Source organism: Heterocephalus glaber, unplaced genomic scaffold (genome assembly GCF_053883595.1).
Source record: "Heterocephalus glaber isolate CG9 unplaced genomic scaffold, H.glaber_assembly_v1.0 deba00001451, whole genome shotgun sequence".
NCBI lineage: Eukaryota > Metazoa > Chordata > Mammalia > Rodentia > Bathyergidae > Heterocephalus > Heterocephalus glaber.
Window position 1 is genome coordinate 1,917,220 of NW_028258301.1, and position 18,961 is coordinate 1,936,180.

Genomic DNA, 18,961 nt, shown 5'->3' on the forward strand with positions numbered 1-18,961 from the left:
AATTTATAGCAATCCTCCTGCCTCTGCCTCCTGAGTGCTGGGATTACAGACATGGTAGGTTTATTTTTTCTCTAATATTCTTTTTTTTTTGTCCCTTTGCTTTTGCTTTTTGTAATTCATATTGTTTGGATATTGGCTCCAATGAGTTAATATTCCAGTTTCTTATCTCTCTTTTTTTGGAGACAGGGTCAGGCTATCCAGTCCAGGCTGGCTTTGAGTTCACTATGGAGCCCAGGCTGGCCTTGAACTCATGGCAATCCTCCTGCCTCAGCCTCTCAAGTGCTGGGATTACAGGGATGCACCACCACATCTGGCTGTTTTTATTTTTGTTGTTGTTGTTAAATTATATATTTTTATTCACTTTCTAGGGAATTTATTCAATTTTTTTTTTCCTGAACTGGAAATTGAACTCAAGCCCTTCACTCTGAGCTACATCCAGCCCTTTATTATAATTTTTGTTTTGAGACAGGGTCTTGCTAAATTGCCCAGGCTGGCCTCAAACTTGTGATCCTCTTGCCTCAGCCTCCCATGTGCTGAAATTATAGGTGTGCACCACCACAGTAGGCTTGATTTCCTGTATTTTATTTTTTGACTTCTTACATTTTAATTCCCCATCCTTCTACTGATTTCATGTAGTGTGTGTGTGTGGGGGGTAGGTGTGGGTGTGGGTGTGGGTAGGTGTGGGTGTGGGTGTGGGTGTAGGGTGCGTGTCTGTATGTGTTATTGGGAATTGAACCCAGGGTCTTTGTACTGAGCTACATTCCCAACTCCTTCTCCTCCTTTTTTTTCAGTACCTGGGATCGAACTCAGGACCTTGTACTTGCGAGGCAGGCGAGATGCCACTGAGCTACATCCCTGCCCCTGTCCTCAATCCTTTTTTTTTTTTTTTGGTACCAGGGATGGAACTCAGGTCCTTGTGCTTGCAGGGCAGGCAGTGGCACCACTGAGCTAAATCCCCAGCCCCCTCAATTCTTTTTAAAAATAATTTTTGAGACAGGTCTTGCTAAACTGCTAAATTTCCCAGGCTAGGCTTGGATTTGCCATCCTTCTGCTTCTGCTTCCCCAGCAGCTGGGATTACAGGTGTGCACACCATGCCCAGCTGTCCTGATTTTTTTGTGTGTGTGCCAGGCATTGAACTTGGGACTTTGAGCTTGCTAGGCAGGCATGGCACCACTGAGCTAAATCCCCGGCCCTCTCCTTATTTTTTTAGACATGTTTTAACTTTTAAGAATTTTTATTTCCATTTTTTTTTTTTTAATAAGGAAAGCATTCTACTGTTGTTTCTTAAATGCAATAGCTCTGGGGATTTAGTTCAACCCATTTCCACACTGTGCTCCTCCCTCCCACAAGACTCCATGCCTGGGATTACTGAGCTTTTCTCAAGAGGCACTCAATACAGTGGTTAGAGGAATGGAGTGAACTCAGCCTAGGCTTGAAATTCGGCTACATGAACTTGGTCAAAGTATTCAACCTCATGTTTCAGCCTTAGCCTTTATAAATTGGTGACAATAATAGTATCTACCTCAAAGGATGCTGTGTGGATTGAATACTTATGTGCAAAATGCTTAGAACAAAGCCTGACATCTAATAAACACCATATATATGTGTATATATATATATATGTTATAATAATAAACACCATATATTTATGGTATTTTTTTTGTCTTTTTCTTTTGTATTGGGAATCGAACTCGGGACCTTGCACTTGCGAGGCAGGGGCTGGAACCACTGAGCTAAATCCCTGGCCCCTACCCTATTTTTTTCTTTTCACTTCTTTCTCTTTCTTTTTGGGGGGAGGGTATATTCTATTATTATTCTACTAGATTCTGAGTTTCCTCACTGGAATCTCTTCTTCAGCATACACTTCAGCTTTCTTAACTCTGATAACTTCTCCATTCTAAAAATGCATTCACTGACAACTTTTTAAAAACATTCTCCTTGGTTAAGAGTTTATACTTTTAAAAAGATCATTTGTTCTCGCTTTATTGATAGTTTGGGAAAGGAGGGGGATAAATATTATGTATATTACATTAAAACTGGCTCAGTGGAGAGAAATTAAAACACTGATATTATAACATCAATGTTGATAAAGTTGTGGTGAAATCTTATGTGAAAAATTTGTTATAGGAACTCATACACTATCACTATCAGTATAAATTAGTAAAATCCTTTAGAGTATAGAAATCTATATTGACTTATAAAAATCCCTTGACTTATAACAAGCTGTGCTATAAAGTTATTTAGCAGTGCCATGAAATTATTTAGAGGAAAAAATATCTGTAAACAAAAGGTTATTCATTTTAATGAAAACATTAGAGGCACAAATATTTCCAACAATCCCAGAATGTTAAAATTCCATAGATTCTAGCATACCCAGTTGGTAATATGTAGTAATTATATTTTAAAGTATTAATTACATTAAAATATAACAGTAAGTACAATGAAAAAGACACAAACATGTTTACTGTGGGGTAAGCAATGTAAACTTTATACACTTATAAAGGAAAAGCAAGTCTTTTTTTTTAGAGAGAGGTAGAATTGAGGAACTTTAATTTTTCTTTGTTAAAAAAATCCTTTTAGATTGTAACAAAAAAATGTTTTTATAACTTAAAAAAAAAAACACCTAAGCCTAAAGCTGACAAAAATCATAGTGATTGTGTGTACCAGGCCCCTTAGATGCAGATGAAAACTAAACTTCTGAAAGTTTCAGAACAGCCAGGTCTTTGATGTTGGGCAGACTAAACAACCAGATGTTTGACTGAAGTTTTCTGCTCTCATCTGAAAGGCTGACATCGCATAAGCAGATCTTGACCTCATCACCGATGTCGGTTATCATGAGACTCAGCGAGTTGTTCACAGAGCCCCACGTGGCTCCCCTGGCTGTCCTCATTTTGCTGCTCATAAATGCCGCCTCTAATCTGCTCGTAGCTTTCGGTGTTACATAACTCTGATTATTCTCCATTCTCCAAAGAGTCAAAGCCACACTTAACCCTTTAAAATGTGGCTGCAACTGGCTCTGCAGGTCCTATCTCTCCTTGAGTCCTTCATAAAGTCTAGATCCTCCTGCTAGGTACTGGAGATGCAGTCCTTGACTCTCAGGACACTCATGGCTGTGTCATTATTATTATTGTAGTTTCTGCTGTGTGAAGGGACTATCATTGCTAGTGTTCATTGAGATACTGAGAGCCAAAGTGCTAGGGCTTTGTATATACTACTGAATTTCATCTTCACCATCACCTTCTGAAGCATTATGATTTTGGTTTTTGTAATGAAGACGTGCTTAGATAAGTTAAATATGTTGCCTAAAGTCATAAGCAGTAAGTTACAGAGGCAGGATTCAGGCCATCAAATTCCTGAGCCTATCCTTTTTTTGTTTGGTTTGGTTTTTTGAAACTGGGTCTCACTTTGTAGTTCAGGCTGACTTTGAACTCACTGTGTAGCCCAGGATGACCTCAAACTCATGGTGATCCTCTTGCCTCAGTCTCCCCAGAGCTGGGATTACAGGTTTGTGCCATGACACCTGGCTCAAGCCTATGCTTTTAATCAGATAACATAAAGACATGCAAACTGATAAGTTTACTGGGTATTTTGGTGGGTACACTGGAAGTATGGGGAGAAAGAGGAGAACTATAAAATTACAGGGAACTGGTGGAAATAGGCAAAGGGTCAGTCTAAAACCTAGAGACCTAGAATGTTCTGGGCCCTATGCTAAGCATTCAGGACTCAGTGAAGTCAAGCATTATCTCGTCCTTGAAAGGGAAATCAGACTGATAAGGATGTCAGACCCCTAAAATTAGTTGGAAAGTACAGGTGATCTAGAAATGGAATCAACATGTATGTTCAGGGCTTAGCTGAAGTAGAGTCTCAGCCCCAGCATTCCAGGAAAAGGGGCTGGGTTTTGGAGTGATCCCAGGTATCAAGTGACATAGAGAGAGTGCTGCAGGAAGATGTGTGTCTCCTCATCAGAGTATCTCAGGGATGAGAGAAAAGCAGACATGAGAATCAAGAAAGCGCTGATACACAGGACAGGCACACAGCTCTGTTTTTTTTGTTTTGAGGCATGATTTCACTACGTAGTATAGGCTGGCCTTAAAATTGTGATATAGCCCAGGCTGGTCTTACAATGATGATCCTCCTGCCTCAGCCTCCCAAGTGCTGGGATTATAGGCTGACACAAGTCTTTGTAAAGACAATGAAGACAACGAACATTCATTTACTCTACTACTTTTTTTTTTTTTAAGTACGGGGATTGAACTCTGGACCTTGCACTTTCGAGGCAGGCGAGGTACCACTGAGCTAAATCTCCAGCCCTCTACTACTTCTTATCTCATGCCAGCCCTTTACTGGGCACCAGGAAGTCATCTAAGAGTCAGAGGCTATCTCTCTTTGTAGTGGTCACTATGGTTAGTCTGTTCTTTTTTACAATCATGGAAAACCCTCTGTGTGTGAGGTGCTGCTCTAGGCATTGAGGCTGCATCAGTGAACAGAACAGACATGGCTCCTCAGAGCTTGTGTTCTATTAGGAGGAGACACACAGACAATCAATTGATCTATCAATGAGTCAATCAATAGTATATTAGATAGTGGGGAAAAACAAGAAGAAAAACAAAGCATGTGAGGGAGACAGGAAGCATCAGTGAGACTGAGATGGAAAAGTGATATCTGAGCAAACACTTTGTGTTTTCATAAATAGAAAAGCATCCCAAGTTGGAGGAGCAAGTGCAAAGGCCCTGACTAGAATGTACTTGGTGTGGTCAAGGAATAACAGGTAGCTAAGTTGGCTGGAGCAGAGAAAGTACTGTTAGCATTTTGCCTTTTTTTTTTTTTTTTTTTGGTACCAGGGATCCAACTCAGGACCTTGTGCCTGCAAGGCAGGTGCAGTGCCACTGAGCTAAATCCCTGGCCCCATTTTGCCTTGTATTCTGAAAATGATGGGTAGCTGTTAGTGGGTAAGAGGAATGATCTACTTTACCATGTCACATTTTCATCCTGGCTGTTGTGATGATAACAGAGTAAAGGAGGGTAGGAATGGAAGTGTAGAGATCAGTCAGGAGGTGATTGCAATAGTTGAGGGACGAGATGATGGTGATGGGATACGAATATCAGTACAGCAGCAAGTTCTGTGATGGCAGATCTATCATATTTCAAAGATAGAGCTGGTGAGATTTTGCTGATGGATCAAATTGTGATGTGAAAGAGTAGAGTCCAGGATGACAGCAAGGGTTTTGTTGTGCATGTATGCATGTGTGTGTGTGTGCATGCATGAGTGAGTGTGTGTGTGCATGTTTGTGTGTGTGCATGCACATGAGTGTTTGATACAGGGGCACTCAATCACTGAACTACATCCCCAATCCTTTATTTTTTTGAGACAAAGTCTCATTAAGTTGCCCAGGCTGGCCTCAAATTTACATCCTCCTGCCCCAGCCTACTACATAGCTGAAATTATAGGGGTGCGTAACTGTACCTGAAGAAACTAAAGTTTTGCACTAAGGAAATGAGAAAATGGAATTGTTTACTTTGCTAAGTAAGAATGAAGAATCAGGTTGCAAGGAAAAGACCTGGAGCACAGTGTGGACATGCTGGACTTCATGTTAAGTGGCGACTTGATAGATGGGCTGGGGATCCAGACTAGAGATGGAATTCGGGGATTTACGAGTATGGAGGTGATGTTTGAAGCTGCAGACTGGATGAGGTCACTAAGGGAGTAAGCATGAGATACAGCCAAGAGAAAAAGTCCAGTAGGGTTGGCCAGGTAGATGAAGGAAAGTCTGCTGGGGAGCCCTGGAAAAATGTTTCCTTGTTCTAAAGCAAGGGGACGTTCCTCTTCTTTCTTTCGGCTATGTGATGCCCAGAACTGCAGCCATTTACTCTGTCATGAGCCTGAGTGTGAAGTTAATGCCAACTATAGCAGAGAAAGGAGAAAACCTTTTTGTTTTCCATTGTGGAGATTTAACCCAAGGCCTTGTACGTGCTATATAAGATCTACCACTGAGCTACGCCCTCAGCCTTTTAAATTTTATTTTGAGACAGGGTCTTTAAGTTGCCCAAGCTGGCCTTGAACTTTCGATCCTCCTGCCTTAGCCTCTGAGTAGCTGGGGTGACACTCATGTAACAAGAACTGGTTCTTAGTGATACTGTTGAACCACCATATCAAACCGATCCTAAGCCTGCCTTACCCATGGACTTCTGTTTTTTGAGAAATAATTCTCCTATTATGTTAGTTTGCATTAAGAGAGCCCAGAACTGCTAATAATTTTATGACCAGCCTGATGCTAGATTATTTCAACACAAATACTAACAATAGCTGGTATATGTCTGCCAACCAAAAAAGGACTATATATTACAGCTCATTACTTGCCTATTCTAACTAGACTCCTATTTTCCTTTGGGAACGACCCCCTCTCTCTGTGACTGACCACACCCACAGCTCTACAGGTGGAGTGTGACAAGTCAAGTAATCTTATCCCTCTTGATGCAGTGATTTGCTCTGGTAAATGAGGTATAAATTAGCCAAATCTGCCAGTCCTCTGGTCACAAATGAAAGTTCAATAGTAATTTAGTCATGTTGGGGATTTTTACTCACTGGTTTTGAGAAATACTGTAATGTTCTTTCCCCCTGTGTGCAAACAAGTATATGAAAATCTTTTTCCTAGCAGCTAATTTGTGCCTTTGGGGGAAGCCAATCTGAAGATACAGTCAGTTTATATAGGAAGTCAGAGATGAGACTACTGAAGAACATTTGAGGAGAATCCCTGATTGAACTACCCTGAAGCATGCATTATTATTTGACTTTGTTAGGTTTGCCAAATAAATCCTGTTATTAAATTTGAATTTATTTGAATTTATTTTCCATTACTTGTAACTGAGTGAATCCTAATTTGAACCATACGTGCACATGATCCATATGCTGTAACATATTTTTTATTAGGTGGTATATGAGCAATTCATGCCATAATGTGACATATCTATATTATCTATATCTATATCTATATCTTTGACTTCCTCTGTATTTGCAGTGCTAGGGATTGACCCAAGTCATTTGCCCTGAGCTGCATCTCCAGCCCTTTTTAAAAAATTTTTATTTTAGGGCTGGGTATTTAGCTCAGTGGTGCCGTGCCTGCCTCACACGCACAAGGTCCTGAGTTTGATTTCCAGTACCGAAAAAGAATTTATTTTGAGATAGGGTCTTGCTAAATTTCCCAGTCTGGCCTCAAACTTATGATTGTCCTGACCCAGCCTCCCAGAGTGCTGAGATTGCAGGTGTGTTTTTTTTTATGTCTCTGACACTTAGATGAAACACAGGATGTCTGCTTTCACACTGGGCATCTGTTGGCCCTCGTGGCTTGTGAATGGGCTATGTGGATGTGACCCTAGAGAAGTGGACAAGGACAGTACTTTATCCTCAAGAAGATAGAGAGCCAGGGCCGGGGATCTAGCTCACTGGTTCCACCACCCGCCTCAAAAGCGCAAGGTCCTGAGTTCGATCCCTGGTACCAAAAAAAAAAAAAAAGGGAGAGCCAAGGAAAGGGTTTAAGCAGGTCAAACAAACAAGGGGTTTGTTTTGGTTCTGAGAATAAGCATTTGGATTATTTATTTACTTAGGGTCCTGAGAATGGAACCCAGGGCCTCATATGTGAAGCCCAAGTTCTTTTTTTTTTTTTTTTTTGGATAAAATATTATAGGTTTTTAAAAAAACTTATTTCTCACCTTGAGTATGCAAAATATAAACTCCACAAAATGTTCATTTCTTTTTTTTTTTTTGTACCGGTTATCAAACTCGGGTCCTTGTGCTTGCGTAGCAGGCGGCTAAACCACTGAGCTAAATCCCTGGCCCCTGTTCATTTCTTACTTCATAGTTTATAAAATACAAAATAGATGTTTGCTTAAATTTATCTTACATATTTATTAAGGAGCTATATAGAAAAAACTCATGTGTCCTGTTTAAGGCATAGTTAGGAATAAACCATTGTACAAATGATTGCACATCTGCATGACAGACTGTCTGCATAAAAATGTTAAAGAAGTAAACCAGGTATATTTACCTGACTTAGGTGATAAATGTAGATTGGAAGGCAAAAATAGATTTTCTTTGTCAAAGTATGCAGCCGTTTGAGGAGAACTTTGGGTGAAGCAAATGTTCTACCCCTGAGCTATACCTCCAGCTCTGAGAATGATGGTTTTCAAAAGAAAATTCTTCTGAAAGAATTTCAAAATTCATTTTCCCGACCAGTAAATTTTTTTTTTTATTTGGTACTGGGGATCGAACTTGGGTCCTTGGGCAGCAGGTGGCGAAACCACTGAGCTAAATCCCCGGCCCCTGACAGTTAAATTTTTATTGTTTTAAAAAATCTACCCATTCATGTAATCACTATTTAGTAAGCGCTTACCATGTGCCAATTGTAGTTGTAGGAACTTAGGATACAACAGTTAACAAAACAGACAAAAATCCCTGCCAGAGTGAAATTGATGTAGTATTCATACCAACCGGCACCTTTTTAAAGAAATCTGCTTAAATTTTCTCCATCACATTTAGTAATTCCTCTTGCCTTTATGGCACACTGTACCACTGTAATTACATTTGTCATCATCTGCATCAAGTTAGAGCTATTTCTTCAGAACTCAAGAATCTCCTTTGCAAAACCAAGGGGTCCTTAGGTTTAGGGTATGATCTTCACTATTAATCTGCCTCCCAAACACAGAGTAGGTTTGGAGCAAGTGCCAGTGGGTGCTTGTGAATGAGCAAATGATTCTCTTTGCAGCCCCAAGGTGAATTGTTACTGACAATCTTATGATAATATGTGTGATTATTACTGAAAAATGACAACAAAGTTCACTTGTATTATGGGCACAATAGGAAACAAAGGTCTGAATATTTCTATCATGAAAAATATTTCTTAAAAAGCTAATAACTAGGTTTGATATTCACTTGAATATTTTAAAAATTATTGCAGTTTAGAGGGCAAGATCTCTGACTTTCTTTCTCTTCCTCCTCTTCATCCTCTTTCTCCTTTTTTTCTGAGAGAGTGTTGTGTAGTCCAAGTGACCTTGAACTTGCTGTGCTGGCCTCAAACTTGGGCTCCTTCTGCCCCAGCCTCCCAAATTCTGAGATTACAGGCTGGAGCCACCATCCATGGTTTGCTGTATTTCTTAAATACCAAAAAACAAAGAATTACTATAAACTGGGCATGGTGGCACATGCCTTACTTCCCCAGCACTCAGGGAGGCTGAGGCAGGGTGATCACAAGTTTGAGGGCAGCCCGAGCAACTTAGTGACTTAATGAGACTCTGTCTCAAAGAAAAAAATAAAAAGAGCTGGGTATGTAGCTCAATGCAAAGGCCCTGGTTCTGATTACTTGTACAAAAAATTACTGTAAAGATCCAAAGAAATTGTTTCTGTTGGATGTCAAATGATCGCTGTTTTATTGCTACATAGCCAACAGAGGGAGCCCTTGTGACAAAACCTAAAAACTCCCCACAGGAGTTAGTCTAGAGCCAATGGAAGAATAGTGGAAATAAAAAGAACTAGGAGAGATAAAGAATAGAATAGTTCAGGTATTAGTTTGGTTGTAATTGTTTTTGGGGAATCCCGCACCTCCTTGGTTTTGGGGTTTTTTTGTTTTTTTTTGTTTTGTTTTGTTTTGAGGCAGGTCTCCCTTTGTAGTTCAGGCTGGTTTTAAACTCACGGGAATACTCCTGCCTCAGCCTTTCAAGTGCTGGGATTACAGGCATGAATCACCATGCCTGATCCTAGCACCTCTTTTGTGAAACTGAGTTTAGGACAATGTTTAATTATAGACATTTCAAAAATAGCATTATCTCAATGGATTTTTTAAAAGTCCTTTATCTAGGGCCATAATGATCTTTTATCTTTCTTTCTTTCTTTGAAGTTTTGGGGATTAAATGGTTATCTTTAGAGCACACTGGCTTCGGGCCTGGCACATAGTTAAATTCTCAGCAGATTCTTAGCTATTGTTTTTTACTACCACATCTTTTATTACTGATCCTTCTCTTTTGAAGTGGAATGCTTTCCAAATTTGCCTACTTCTACCCTACCCTTTACTTGCTTAATTCCCTTCTTGTATTGTAAATTTCAGAATCCCTCACTCACAGTGCGGGTGCTGTCCTGGTACTTCATGCACTAAGTTGCAGTGAACCGTTCACACAGCTGCCTCTCCCACCCGAGAGCAGGGTCAGACCTCGCTAGTTACTGTCTCCAGTGCCTAGCAACAGAGCGAGAGTGAGAAACTGTCCAAGTTTTCTTGGTAGTGCTCCAGTTTTAGCACTCAGTGACCCACCTAGCTGGCAACCTCAGTACCAGGAAGAGAGGCACATTTGCTGCCCTGCAGGCCCTCAGACAACAATAGTTCAATCAGTACATTCATTTACCTAAGCAAATTTTCTTCAGTTAGTCACTTTTGCTTCCTGGGTTTAAATTTCTCCAACTATGACTAAAAAGTTTAAATGAGATCATGGCAAAGGCCTCTTTCAACTCGGATATTTTAGAATTAGATGTCACATTTATGGTTTGACTACACTCATTATTTTACTTTATTTAAAATACAGTTACTAAATAAATACATATATATAGTTACTATTCTTATATTGTAAAAAGCACCCTGAAAATAATGACAAATTAAGTGAAAGGAGTAATACATAAATCATGTACATGTATTATAATTCCACTTTTTAAAACATATACATTTTCATGGTTTTGTTGGTTTGTTTGAGATAGTCTGGCTCTGTTGTCCAGGGTAGCCTTGAGTTTACAATCCTCCTGTTTCAGGCTTCCAAGTAACTGAGATTATAGGAGTGTATCATCATGCTTAGCTACATTTTTATGTTTTATGGATGAAAAGAAAATGCTTTTATGGCTATATTTATTGTTTCTGATTAACTCTTTTTTTTTTTGGTACCTGAGATCGAACTCCGGGACCTTGTGCTTGCGAGGCAGGCACCGGAACCACTGAGCTAAATCCCCAGCCCATAACTATATTTATTGTTATGGATAATTTTTCTCACTTTTTAGAATTTCAAAAACTATCTAGAATGATTGTATGTTTTTTAATCAGCCAACAAGACTTACAAAGCACCAATGTTTGTGCTCATGCTTTGATGGGTGTACTTTAAATAGTTATTTTTCAGAAGATTATTACCTTTGCATGAAATTGTCAACAGAACTGAAGTAGCTGGATCTGGTTCTGGTGAGACAAACTCCGGCTTCCCTGCAGGTCAAGTCAGGCCTGAGGGTCTGCATTTCTGATCAGTTTCTGGGTGGTGTCAGCACGACTAATACTCAGGCCAACACTCTGAGGGGGCTTTCATGTGTGTGAGCTCAAACCCACATCTGCCTGGTAATTACAGACTTCTCAACCACCCTGTGCCTTTGTCAGTGCTTCCCAAGCTGATGTGACCTGATGAATATGGGTAGCTGGTCTTGGCGTCCAGTTCTTTTTTTTTTGAAATAAATTTTATTTTATTTTATCCCATTACACACACACACACACACACCCGCAAGAAGGAAGGGACAAGAAAAAATGGTGAAAATAGAAGGGAACATTGACTCAGAACTCTGAGAGCTGAAGGGAGAGATGCCTTGGAAACCTTTGTACTAGTCCTGCAGTGGTTGGGAATCCCTCCCTGTAGCCAGCTGTCTTTTGTAAACAGGAAGTCAAGTGTATGGAAACCTATATTAGACCAAGCAATACTGGAACACTGTTGACAGATGCTGCTTACTCAAAATAGATCAACTGTGCTTTCCTCTCTGCTCCTCACAGAACCCCTACTATGGTTGTGCTCCATCTGTACTGTGTGGATGAAAGAGTGAGATTAATTATATAATAATGCTAACATCCAAAATGTGTTCTGTGGGTTTAGACTATTGGATCTTCCCCCTACCCCATACTGGACCTTGTGCTTGCAATGCAGGCCTGGCGCCACTGAGCTAAATCCCCAGCCCTGATCATTGGTTCTCAGAGTTTCATTGTGTGTAAGACTTACCTGGGGGAAGAAAATGGATTCCTGGACTCTCAGAAACTCAGAATCTGGGCAATGGAGTTCAAGAATCTTTGTGTGTGTGCTGAGCTCAAACTCAGGGTCTATGCATGCTAAACATGAGCCCTACTACTGAGCTATACCTCCAGTCCCAAAGCCACATTTGAAAGACATGGTGTAAGCTAAATGCGATGGCAGATGGCTGTAATCCCAGCACTTTGAAGGCTGAAGGAGGAGGAATTCAAGTTTGAGGCCCGAAGGGACTACATAGTGAAACAAAAAGAACATACATAGTGAAACAAAAAGAGACTACATAGTGAGACAAAAAACAACAAACAAAAAGAAAAAGAAAAACAGAAAAGAAAAACATAGGCTAGATGTTGCTCAATACATCTACAAATATCATTAATTGTAAATAAAATGAAACAGACTTTTAAACTTGCAGCATTCATAAAAGTGGAAAATTATGAACAAATTTTCCAACAATTAAGTATGAATTTTCATTGAATGCTCACTGTGTTCCCGGAATTGCATAAGCATTTTTTAATATCATTTATCTCACTTCATCCTTACATCATTGGTGCAGGGTAAGCATTCTTGGTCTTTTTTTTTTTTTTTTACTTTTCTTTTTTGGTATCGGGAATCGACCCCAGGGCCTTGCGCTTGCTGGGCAGGCGCCGCGCCGCTGAGCTACATCCCCAGGCCAGGGTAAGCATTCTTAATTTAATTTTTCTTATTTTGAAACTGAACTCTATGGAAAGATTGAGTGAACAGCAGAGATAGTGTTGAAACTCTGTGTGCCTGACCATAAATGGCTCTGACCCTTCCCCATCTTCTGGGTCACACAAACAGCCTGTGAAAGCCCAGCACCCCTCTAGTCTGGAGTTCATTCAGACCATCTCTGGTTGCCCTAAAGGAATCCCATCACCTCTAAATACAACTGCAAATTTCAGAGAAGGGGGGAGGTACCCAGAAACACTTACATACCTGTGTTTCTCTTCATTAGAGAGGGGAGATTTACTGTCTCCCTCTGGGGAGTCCTCACGGCAGCAGCATAATCCAAGTCTCTTTCCTCTCCGAACCCACTGCCAACTCCTCCCTCTCCTTCTTCTCAAACACACAGCAGGGATAGCCCTGCAAGTCCCAACTGAAGGGGTGGAGAACCCCTGGAGGAAAGGGGCAAAATCCTTATAGCCTTTGGGACTGAAGATGATGACAGCCTTTCTGGATCAATAAAGATCTGGTAGCTTCAACTGTAGCTAATTTGTCTCTGTTTGGTTGTTTGTTTCCTGCCATACTGGTGAATGAACCCAGGGCCTGTGCACTAAGCTGCAGCCCCAGCCCTTTTTTATTTTGAGACAGAACTTCACTACATTGCCCAGGCTGACCTGTAATTTGCAATCCTCCTGCCTCAGCAGCAGGCCTTGGCTTCAGGCTCTAAGAATTTGGCATTATTTATTACTTAATTCAAGCTTTCCATTTAAGTAATTGTTTTAAACATTTGAGGAATGAAAAATTATAAAAATCTCTCTCTAAAATAAAGAAAGAGCTGGGCACTGTGACATATACCTATAATTGCAGCACTTAGGAGGCTGAGGCAGGTGGATCTCTGTGAGTTCGAGGCCAGCCTGAACTACATATTGTAGGGAGACTCTGTCCCCCCCAAAAAATACATGAAATAAAAAAGTGTTATTATTCTTCTTAAAAAGTATTTAAAACAGAAAATGAATGTGGCAGTTCCTTAACACGTGTTCCTTTATTCTACTAATGTAGGCACATTGGTCTTATTAAGAGCAGCAATGAAAGTTTAAACTCTGCTAAGTAACATAAAAATAAAAAATCCAAAAGGTTGTAAATGCACGTGGAATTTTAAAATGCCTAAATCCAGGCATGGTGGTGCATGCCTGTAATCCCAGCACTGGGGAGATCAAGGCAGGAGGATTATCATGAGTTTGAGGCTAGCCTGGGCTACATAGTGAGTTCAAGGCCAGACTCAACTATAAAGCGAGACCCTGTCTCAAAACAAGACAAAACAAAAAAGCAAACAAAAAACCCAAGCGCAATTCTTTGCATCAATTGGGCTCATTCCCATTACGTTAAAATACTTTTCAATTTTTTTATATTGTTATCTTCAAACTACTTACTCAGAGTTGGGGGGACCACTTCTTTGAATCTTTATATATTAGTTCTTTGTCTGAGGAGTAGCTAGCAAAATTTCTTCCATTCTGTAGGTTGTCTCTTCAATCAGTTGGTGGTTTCGTTGGCTGTGCAACTTTTTAATTTAATGCAATCCCATTTGTTGAGTTTTGGCATTATTTCTTGTGCACTGAAGGTCTAGATCTAGATCTAGAGCTCTCTCTCTCCTCCTCTCCTCTCTCTCTCTTTCTCTACACACACACACACACACACACACACACACACACAGAGTGGTACCCCAGTTCATGAATGCTTTTTTTTGTATATCCTTTCATTGATACATTTTAGGTGTACAATATAATGACATTCATCATTGGAGATATGCACCTTTACAGATGCTTTTTTTTTCCGAGACAAGATCTCACTGTACATTTCAGGCTGGCCTTGAACTCACTATGCAGCCCAGGCCTGGAACTCACAGCAATCTCCTGCCTCAGCCTCCTGAGTGCTGAGATTACAGGAGTGAGCCACCACACCTGGCTCATGGATACATTTTTTTTCCCCATTAACTTTATTGGTACATTTTAGGTATACAATACAGTTACATTCATCATTGGGATCTTGTACCATTACATGAGTCTCTCGGTTCTTATTTTTTTCCCCTTCCCTTGCCCTCCCTTCACCCCCTCCATCCTTCCCTATTTACAAAGACCTTGTTTCCATTTTTTTCCTCTTCTCGTATTTTTTCCTTTCCCTTTTTTCCCTTCCCCTACCCCTCCCAATTCACCTGCTCTTTTAGACCTTTTCTTCCTGTTACACAATATCAGTTATACATTTTTTAAATTACAGTATTAAGATCTAGGAGACATTACTACAGATTTTATATAATTTAAAAGGATATAGAAAGCATATTACAAAAATCTGTTTTGAAATAAATTTGACAACTTCTAAGAAGTAACTTAGAAGACAAATTAATGAAACTAACTTTGGAGGAAATATAAAATTTGAATAGCACCTATTAAAGAAAGTATATTCCTAGCTTGAAAACCTACCTATATGACAACAGTAGGCTCATAAACATTTTAACTGATAAATTATATCAAACAATTAAAGCAGAAAAAAAAAGGAACACTTCTCCCCTCATTTTAGGAACTCAACATTGTGCTAATCCTAAATCGGATAAAGATAATAGAAGAAAAAAGTATGAACATAGATAGAAATTTGTTTAACAAAACAAACTATTAGAAGTCAGATCTGGCAGTATGTATGTAGAAAGTGGTTTTGTTATAGGGATGGCAGTGTTGGTTCAGCATTAGAAGATCCACCGACAAAAGTCATCATTTAAATAGAGGAAGGGAAAAAGCCATATGATCTGTCACTAGTTGGAGAAAAAGTATTGGACCAAATTCTACAGCTGTTCATGGTAAAAGCTATCAGGAGACTAGAAGTAGAACAGAAACTTCTCAACAAATTAAAGACATGTACTCCATACCTCCAGCGAGAACGCCTTGTATGAATGGAGAAGATACAATGCTTTCTCCTTAAGTTGGGGAACAAGGGCAGATATGCTTACTCTTTATCTGTCCATTAAACTTTGAAACCTAGTCCCTACCAAAATAGTCTGGCAATAAAATGACACAACTAGGATAGGATTGGCACGGCAGAAGCAAAATCTTTATATGTAGATGAAATGATCATCTACAGAGAAAATACTAAGAAATCTCTAGGAGCCCCTAGAACTTGTACTTGAATTTAGCAGGATTAGAAAACACAAGGTATATATAAAAATTCAGGTCTGTGTATACTTGCTATAAATGAAGAACTGGATATTGAATTTTAAAAGTTATGTAGGAGTACAAAGGACCCAGAAAAGCCAAAAACAAAAACAAAAACAGTGTTGGAAGACGTTTAGCACCCAATTTTAAGACTTCTTCTCAAGCTACAGTAATCAAGGCAGTGTTGGTGTAAGGAAAGACGTATAGATCATTGGAATAAAACAGAGAATCTAGAAATAGAGCCACACATATATGGTCCACTGAGTTTTGAGAGATTATTTAACATTAGCATTTTATAGAATATAAACTCGATTCAAGAGCCAAGGAAGAGATAGTGTCTTCAGCAAACGGCACTAGAACACCTGGTATCCGTATATAAAAAAATTAACCTCGACCCTTTTATTCCATACATGAAAAAAACTTGAAGGGATCTATGAACCTAAATAAGAAAGCCTAAAAGTATAAAACTTTAAGAAGAAATTATAAGGGGAAATGTTTATGAATTCAGGGTAGGCAAGAACTACCTAGGATACAAAAAACATGATGTATATCACTCACCCCATCCCTGACCTGACTGGGTATATCACAGAGGGCCAGATCTACGTGGACAGACAGCTGCTCAACAGACAGATTTACCCACCTATCAATGTACTGCCCTCCCTCTCACGGTTAATGAAGTCTGCTATTGGAGAGGGGATGACGAGGAAGGACCATGCCGTTGTGTCTAACCAGCTGTATGCATGCTACGCTATCGGTAAGGATGTACAAGCCATGAAAGCCATAGTGGGAGAAGAAGCCCTTACCTCAGATGATCTTCTTTACTTGGAATTTCTGCAGAAGTCTGAGAGGAACTTCATTAGTCAAGGTCCTTAGGAAAATCGCAGTGTCTATAAGGCTTTGGATATTGGGCGGCAGCTGCTCCGAATCTTCCCCAAAGAAATGCTGAAGAGAATCCCTCAGAGCACCCTGAGTGAATTTTACCCTCGAGACTCCGCAAAGCATTAGTTGGTGCTGCTTCTGTGGCATAACCCTCTTGTGAAATATTGGTTCTGTTTTCTTGATTCCTTTTGCACTCCTCCATCCCCACCTCCATGTGGGAATTTACCGTGTTACCCTGTAATTAAAAGCAAAGAGTAGGTAACATATTGTGCCAGTGTTGCAATGTCTAAACTGCTAACAGACTTTAAAATATCCTCACTCTGAAAACCGGATCTCCAGGGCTTTAAGTAGCTGTGGGGATGGAGGTAAAGTTTTCTTAAGGATGTATGTATTTGTACATAATGGTGTAGTCGGTTTCTTAATAATGTCCTCATTGTTTGGGTCTCCCAGACCTCACCTCTCAGCCCCCTCGAGAGTATCACTGTCTGAAGCTAAGTGCTTTAGGGATCGAAGGGCAAGACTGAAGAAGTCTCCTCTCACAGGAGCCAAGGGGCTCTTCGTTGAGCCTTCTCTTTTGGGTTGCTGGTGTGCCTGTGGTCTGCTCTGCTCTAAGCAGATGGCTTTTACTCTCCACCCACTCTTTCCAGTGTAATAAATCGTTAGCAGAAGGAGCTTCCTTTCCTCTTTCTCCCTGATAGCTGGGGTTCCTGTGTCGAGTTGTTCTTGAGAACGGACACACAGGCCCGTGCAGCTCTGTGGCATTCATTCCGTAGAGGGGGACACCTTGCCTCGGTGATGCTCAGTGGGTCTCCATGCAGAGGAGCCGTAGTCTCTGATGGAATCATTGCTTTGTTTCCAAGGTGTCCACCAGATGCTGAGGAAGGTAGGGAGGAGCAGGCTCTTAGGTGTGTGGATATTCTCATCTCTGTTGGAGAACAGCCTTGGGAAAGTCCCCGTTCAGCCCTGCTTGCTGACCCAGCTCTACCCTTTCAGGGTGATCTTGTGGCACAAGTGATAGTGTTTTGCTCCTCCTGGCGTGAACCTCAGCTGTCTCCTGTGCAGTTCTGCCAAGTGTACGTCCAGCCTCCTCGTGTTCGGTGTTACTCGAGTGCAGTGGCAGCTTCCCTACTCTCTGCATTCCATCTTTCCGGGTGTGTAAACTTCTTCACCTTTCCCTCTGAGGGGCTGGGGTGGGGGGAGTCATTATGATTATATTTTAATGTAGAAAATGTGACATCTGGATATAAAATGAAAATAAATGTTAAATTAAATGTAAAAAAAAGATGTATAAAAGAAAAAAATTGATAAATGAGATTCCATCAAAATTTAGAACTTTAAATGACATCATTAAAATGAAAAGTAATCCTTAAACAGACCATATTTACAATGCATATAATCTATGAGCAGAATATATAAAGAATTCTTAGAGCTCATTAATAGACAACCCAATTAAAATGTAGACATAAGAAGATGATAAATAGCCAGTACAGCACAAGGAAAGGTGTGCAACTCTAGAATGAGAAGAATATTAATCAGTACAATAATAAGATTGAATTATACACTCATTAGGGAGATGAAGTCAAAAGTTTTAAAAGCCTTGTCATGACTTTTTCTTTTTGTTGGATTCTCCCCCTTTGCGTTTAATTTGTCACACCCAATGGATTCATTCTGTCGGGTTTCCTGGGGTTGTGATCCTCATTGTCTTTTCCTAGGGTATTGTCTAAAATGTTTTGGAGTGCCGGTTTGATATTCATGAAGTTCCTGAGGTGCTCTTTATCATGAAAGTATCTTATTTCTCCATCAATTTTGAAAGATAGTTTTGCAGGGTACATCAATCTGGGTTGGAGGCTGTTTTCCTTTAGGGCTTGAAATCCATCACTCCAAGCTCTTCTTGCCTTGAGGGTTTGCATTGAGAAGTCTGCTGTGATTCTGATGGGCTTTCCTTTGTATGTGATTTGTTTCTTTTCTCTCACTGCTTGTAGAATTTTATTCTCCTGTTGGATTTCTGGAATCTTAACTATTATATGCCTATGTGTAGATTTTTTTTGATTAAGGCTAGCTGGAGTCCTATATGCCTCACTTATCTGTATGTCAAGTTCTTTCCCCCTGCTTGGGAAGTTTTCTGCCATCACTTCTGTAAACAGTTTTTTTATGTCATCTGCATTCTCTCTTCTTTCTT